This window comes from Solanum stenotomum, unplaced genomic scaffold (genome assembly GCF_019186545.1).
Source record: "Solanum stenotomum isolate F172 unplaced genomic scaffold, ASM1918654v1 scaffold7484, whole genome shotgun sequence".
NCBI lineage: Eukaryota > Viridiplantae > Streptophyta > Magnoliopsida > Solanales > Solanaceae > Solanum > Solanum stenotomum.
The window spans coordinates 49,621-57,080 of NW_026036724.1; the positions used below are offsets into that span (position 1 = coordinate 49,621).

At 33.6% G+C, this 7,460-nt stretch overlaps 1 pseudogene; it reads left to right on the top strand.

Moving 5' to 3' along the window:
• The first annotated feature begins 288 nt into the window (after positions 1–288).
• LOC125853000 (putative late blight resistance protein homolog R1A-3) lies at positions 289–6,237 on the top strand (annotated as a pseudogene).
• Positions 6,238–7,460: the final 1,223 nt, after the last annotated feature.

Consider the following 7,460-nt stretch of genomic DNA (forward strand, 5'->3'; position numbering starts at 1 on the left):
ATATCACATGAAAAAGAGATGAATCATCTCCTTAATAATATATAGCTTAGACAATTTTTCCATAAGAACTAAAAAAAAAAATATATCCAAATTGCCAAGAAACTATCTTTTAAATGTCGAATTGCCAGAGACAAATTAATGGTGTCCACTTGCAAAAATATTTATGAAAATTATGGGCAAACAACTAGCATTATTATATTATATTTGTTAAATTATTGTTACCTAGCTGGTGCATTTAAAATTAGAATTAAGAAAGACTTGACTTAAAAAAATTCAAAAATCAAGTCAACTTAATTTTTCATTTTACCTCTGTTCATATATACTGCAACTATCTTCGATGAATTAGTGAGCCTCTTCTTCTCTTCTCTTATCTCATTTGTAATCCAATTTTGTAACATCGATCCAATGGCGGATGCTGTAGTGAATTTTCTAGTAGAGAATTTATTGCAGCTGTTAAGCGAAAATATAGATCTGATAAAAGGCGTAGACGACGAATTCAAAAATTTACTGGAAGAAGTGCAACGCCTGAAAGCATTCCTTGACGATGCTGCTAAATTCCACAGCGAGAGCAGTTTATGGGATCAATTGGTGAAGGAAATTCAAAAAATGGTACATAAATCTGAAGATGTAATTGATAAATTTCTGATTCAATCTAAGCTGCATCGAGATAAGAATAAAGTTGGAAGATTCTTCGATGTCGGTCATATGGCAGTAGTTAGGGATCTTGCAGCTGAAATTAAAGACATCCATGAGAAGGTGAAGAAACTTCGCGAAGATAACAAAGACTCTTTCAAGCCTAAGCCAATTCTTGACGTCCCTAAAAAAGTTCACGAAGTAACCCAGGTATGCTAAAATCCCCAAAAACAATTGAAACAGAAGAGTAATTATGGATTCATAGTATTTTTTTTTTATATAGTTTTTAAATACAGAAATTTTATTTCGCAAGACGTAAAGCTTACATATGTGAGTTCATGATTATATTTTAAAGGCAAATACATAAATATGTCTTAATTTGATTTCTAACTGATATTAAATTATTCAAAAATTGAACAATTAAACACGCAATCCTAAATTAGTGTGAGGCACAACTAGTCAACTACTAGTTGTGTTTGTGAGATCCACCAGTCAACTCAGTTTCTCTTCACTTCCCTCCTTTCTTTTTTTTTTCACATTTTCTGTTTTTTCTCTATTTTAAAACCAATTTTGTACTCTCTTAGTTTTGTTTTTATTTGGTCTGCTAAATATATTTTTTATTTTATTTGTTTAACAAATTAAAAGAAATATTATTATTTAATAATAATATTACATAGTAGTAGTCATATTTTTTAATAATAGAAAATAGAAAAAAAATCCAACGTTTGAAAATTTGGGGAAAGTTTTTTCATGAGAAAATTTGCCATATAACATTCTCACAAAGAAAAAAATAAAATGATGTCACCTTTACGTGTATAGCTACAGGTGTTTATATAGTAGTCTTAAATGTCTAAGTAAAAAATGATGTCAACTTTTAGTGTATGTCAATGGGTTCAGCCTAATAATAATCGTAACATTTGTGTTTTTTTTTTTCATTTTTAATGTATATAAACCATAAATATTTGTGGAATTTAACAACAATTCTCGGTGTTTCACTAATTTTTTTAATATAAATTTAAATATGTTTGTATTAAAGATTTATTTTACTAAACAAGTTTTATTAATTATATTTTGATAATTTAGATTCGACTATTAGTACCTTATATAGTAATGATAAAAATAACATTAAAAATAATTTTTTTATTTGATTATAATTTTAATTAAAAAGATTTCAGGAAACTAGTAATTGTTGTACCTCACCCATGATAAAATCTTTCGATTTGTAACTACATGCATCACAAAAAAATGGATCAAATTTTATTCATTTCTTACTTGATTTCTTCAATTTATGTGACACTTTTTTTTGTGATATAAACTATATATATATTTGAATCAATATTTTGAATGTATTTTTTTAAAAATCATATTGATATAAGAAGAATTGCAATTTGTAGTATTTTTCATACAATTTTTAAATATTGTGTTAATCTAATCTAATTAGATTTAAATATCTAAGTTTTTAATTTTTAAACATCTCGATTTCATGATCCTAATTCTTCGTCATCTCTAAAGAATGAAAGAAATCATATGTTTTTCTTCTTGAGCCTCCCAATTTCATATCGTTTCTTCATCAAATTCAACATCATGATTGAAACATCACGTTTTTGTATAACTTGTAACCTTTTGAACTCGAGTCATATTCAACAAACATAGGCTAGCTTGACATATCGATCGTTAAGTTTAGCTCTTCCTTGTTGTGGCACATGAACATAAACTATGCTTCCAAAAAAGTTCCTTGGTATTATTTTAGCTTTCAACATACATCTAGCCAATGTTAAAAATTGTATAGTTCTTCCTCTTTGCAATTCTATCTTGTTGTGATGAGTAAAATATTCTTAGAGGGAAACCGACAAAAGTCATTAAATTCATTTGACCTGAATTCGCCTCCTCTATCAAACCTTAACGCTTTACTTCCATATTTGCTCTCTTTTTATACAAGTGCTTAATAAATTTTAAATGTAAAAAAAGCTTCTAATTTTTGCTCCAAGAAATTCACCCAATTTTTTCTATTGAAATCATCAATAAAGAGCAAGAAGTATCTATTTTTTTTAAAAAAATTAAAAGAAGGTCGTTTGATTGGATCACACACATCAGTATGAACAAACTGAAGTGGCTTGATTTCTCTCGATATGACCTCCTTCGAAAATTCATTCGTTGCATGTGTTTCAAGAAGATAAGCTTTACACAACTGATTGGTGATTGGGATGGTTGATTGAAGGAATATCACGTACAATGTTTTTTTCTTCCATTGTTTTGAGTGCTTTAGTATTCAAGTGCCCAAATCACATGTGTCAACACTATGATTCATCGTATACATTAACCTTTAACACTTTACATCAATTGTCTTAAGATTCATAGGGAACATCATATTCTTTTTGAAGAAGCTAGCCTATACTCAAAATTTTGAGGTAGGATGTCACGTAAGATGCGTGTGTCTATTTATTCAACTTTATACAAGTTTAACTATCTACTTTGCACACTCAAAGTTGGAAGGCATAAATGTGAGTCGATGACATATTTATGTATTATGCATATTCTCGTTTTCTACAATTTTCCAAGCATTTTGAGAGCTCAGAATGACTTTCTTTTCAGTTATGTTTAGTTCTCACACACTACAAAAGATAGGCTACTCTTCATGCCACTTGACATTGCAGTCATTTAGTTTCCATTGCTGATTGTCATGTTTGGGAGGATCCGTTTTATCTTATCATGGCATTGCATGAAGTTACAATTGCAAAAATTAACAATATTATCCGCTCTGTTTTCTAATGCAATACATTTGATTATTATGTTAAAAAGGGTCCTTCTTTGGATGATGATGAAGTGGTTGGGTTTGATGACGAAGCTAAGAAAGTGATCAAGCGACTTGTTGAAGGACCGGCAGAAAGTCTGGCTATTATCCCAGTGGTGGGTATGCCCGGACTTGGAAAAACTACACTGGCAAGAAAAATCTACAATGATTCTACACTTTCATTTGAATTTTTCAGCATCCTTTGGGTTTATGTCGGTCAGGAATACAAAATAAAGGATATTTATCTTAGGATTCTCAAACATTTCAAAAACAGCATAGATGAGTATCTCAATGAGGATGAGGACAGATTAGCTAAGGTAATAAGTGGTTTTATGAGTAAAGGAGGAAGATGTTTCATTGTTTTAGATGATGTGTGGGAAGCAAATGTCATTGATCATGTAAAGAAAGTTTTCCCAGAAAACAAAAAGGGGCATCGAATCATGATGACCACGCGTGACGGATATCTAGCTGCTCATGCCAATCCAGATCCTCATAATCTGAAATTCTTGACTGAAGAAGAAAGTTTTGAGTTGTTGGTAAAGAGAGTTTTTGACAAGGGTAATTGTCCTGATGAATTAGTAGGCCTTGGAGAAAGTATCGCAAAAAGCTGTGATGGAGTACCACTTGTTGTAGTGGTAATTGCAGGAGCATTAGCAGGTCGTTCGAATACAACTGAATGGAAAGTAGTTGAGAGAAATGTGACACAACATGCTTTTAGCGTGAATAAAGATTGTGGTGTATTTGTAGAGATGAGTTACGATCGTTTGTCTCAAGAATTGCAGACGTGCTTTTTATATTCTGGTATCTTTCCTCGGGGCTTTGATATCCCTGCTTGGAAATTGGTTCGCCTGTGGATTGCGGAAGGGTTAATAAAGCCCCAGCAGTCATCCACTCTTGAGGAGATAGCAGAGCGTCATTTGAATGATCTTGTTCATAGGAATTTAGTGATACTGTTGCAGAAGAGGTCTGATGGTCAAATAAAGACATGTCGTCTTCATGACATGTTACATGAGTTTTGCAGAACAAAGGCTGCTAACAAATGGCTTTTTCAAGAAATATGTACAACAGTTGATAACACTGTTCCTTCTATACAGGACTCAGATACTTGCCGTCGATTGTGTATTCAACCATCTACTCTGAATGACTTTCTCTCCACAAAACCTTCTGCAGAACATGTCAGATCTTTCTATTGTTTTTCCTCAAAACAAAAACAAATTGACTTGTCTCCTAATGACATTAAACTCATTCACAAAGCATTTCCACTTATGAGAGTCTTGGATGTTGAATCTCTCAAATTTCTTTTCTCCAAAGACTTTAACAATTTATTTCATTTGAGGTATATTGCTATCTCAGGTGACTTTAAGGCCCTCCCTCCGACCTTTGGTAAATTCTGGAATTTACAAACTCTTATACTTAATACAAGTACCTCAGAGCCCACTCTTGACGTAAAAGCAGACATATGGAACATGTTACAGTTGAGGCATCTGCACACTAGCATACCTTCAAAATTGCCATCCCCGACTGTCACAACAGGTAAACCTTCTTCTCTACAAACTCTTTCTATGGTTGCACCAGAAAGTTGCAAGAAAGATGTGCTGGCAAAGGCGTGTCATCTAAAAAAAATTGAGCATTCGAGGGCAAATGGCGGCTTTTCTTGAATCCAGGGGTGGAATCAGCAATCTTGAAGAGCTAAAGTGCCTGGAACATTTGAAACTGTTGAATGATGTTCTTTACATGAATAAAACAGTTCAACTTCCTGCAGCATTCTTCAGACTTGTACGTACAGTAAAAAAGTTAACTTTGGCAAACACAAGGTTTGCATGGAGTGAGGCAGAAAAATTAGCACAATTGGAGTCCCTTGAGGTTCTAAAGTTGAAAGAAAATGCATTCATGGGTGATACTTGGAAGCCGGAGGTAGGAGGTTTTAGCAAACTCTGAGTATTGTGGATCGAGAGGGCAGAATTAGAAACTTGGGAGGCGTCGAATCTTAACTACCCCATCCTTAGGAACCTCGTTCTTGTCTCTTGTGATAAGCTCGACGCTGTACCAGTTGAGCTGGCTAATATACCTAATTTTCGCGAGATGAAGTTGGAGAACACAATCAAAGCAGTCGAATCTGCAAAAGATATACTGAAACTCAAGAAATCTCAAAAAATAATATTCAAGCTCAGCATATTCCCTCCTGAATCTGAATCCAAGGCCACACAGTAAAGTTGAAAGGTTAGTCAAATTCATTTGTATTATAGTATGGATATACATTTTTGTTTCCATTTGGCATACATTTCCCGTGACTCCATCTATCTCTATACATGTCTCATTTAGTAGCCGTAAAACTATATCTTTTGTAATAATTTCATTCTTCTATTATACATAACAATTTGTAGAACACTATTTCTTTTCCTTACATTCTGAATGTACTCTGCTCTTCTTTTTATCTGCAACACTTTTCCTCTCTTTGTTTCCCTGTTGTTCTTAAACCAATTTTCCTCCATTCTGCAGTAGAGCATCGGGATTTCGATCTGGGGTCATGTGTATGATGTTGCGGCATTTCATGTTTTCTGTGGTCCAGTCACCTGATAAAATTGTTCCAATAAAGAAAACATGTTTGCCTTTTGTGATTTGTAATATGTTAAATAAATGGAGTATGTACTCCCTGGAGTTGTTGTTTTTTTCGAGTTTCTGATCATTTGGAGTGTTTTCTTTTTCAATTGTAAGCCTGTTTGCTTCTTTCACTATTCTGTTGTATTTGATTTGTTTCAGTGTAAAACAGTTGTTTTTATCTTTCAATAAAGTGTTGTGTGTTTTGTTTACAACTTCTAGTTATTTCTGACTTGGAAGGTTACAAGTTCAAAATACAAATGTGCTTTGGGATCTTTCCATAAGATTAGTTCAGACAAAGAAATATTCAAATTATCCTCTGGTATTCCACGTAGTGAAACTTGCTCTACTTCTATCAGTTGTCACTGCATCCATTTGAAAGAGATTTGATAATATTTCGAAGGCATAATACATAAATATTCCCTTTAACTTGGCCTCATTTCACATTTATACCCTCTAACTTTGAATGTGCACAAGTTAGACACAGGGCCGTTAATGAGACTTCATCAAAATAGTTGGTTGTTAAGTAGTTAAGAGGTGGTTAGGATGATTAAGGGTAGTATAGTCTTTTCTCTTAAAGTTGTTATAACTAATTCCTTCAATAGTTAGTTACATAAACAACTATAAATACATGTTCATGTAATTGTACAAGTTAGCCTTTTGAGCTCATAAATGGATTTCTCCTTTCTTCTCTTCTAGCAGCTTCTAGTAGCTTCTGTAAATCGTGTCTACGTTCATGGTATCAGAGCTATACACAGTGACGAGCTGTGATAGGCGTTCAGGTTGAAGAATCAGAGAGTTGCTTTGTCAATTCACAGATTCGAATCAGAGAGTTGCTTTATCAATTCACTGGTTCCTCAGATTCTCGGTTGATCTGCAGATTGGAGTTCAAATCTGTTATTAACTGAGTTTGATTCTTATTCCGCAACAATTTTGATTACTATGTCTCCAGATCGAGTAGCTGAAGAACTAAATCAAGGTATCAACAATGGAGAAATTGCTGGTTCTGGTTCCTTCGTTTTGCCCTCTAATACAGTCTCATCATCTCAAGGTATTGATTACAATCATCCTCTGTTTCTTAGTCCTACTGATGTGAGTGGTGTTAGCCTTATCTCTTTTCAATTACTTGGCATTGAGAATTATACATTGTGGAATCGATCCATTACACTAGCTCTATTGGGAAGAAATAAAATAGGATTGGTGGATGGATCCTGTAGAAAGGAAGTTTATGGTGAAGAACTGTGGGGGCAATGGGAGAGGGTAAATGCCATTGTGTTGTCTTGGTTAATGAACTCAGTCTCTAAGAGTCTTCTTAGTGGTGTTGCTTTTGCTTCGAGTGCTTTGCAAGTCTGGAATGACTTGAAAGAGAGATTTGATAGAGTAGATGGCTCTAGAACATATAGTCTTCACAAAGACATTGTAACAATGCAACAAGGCA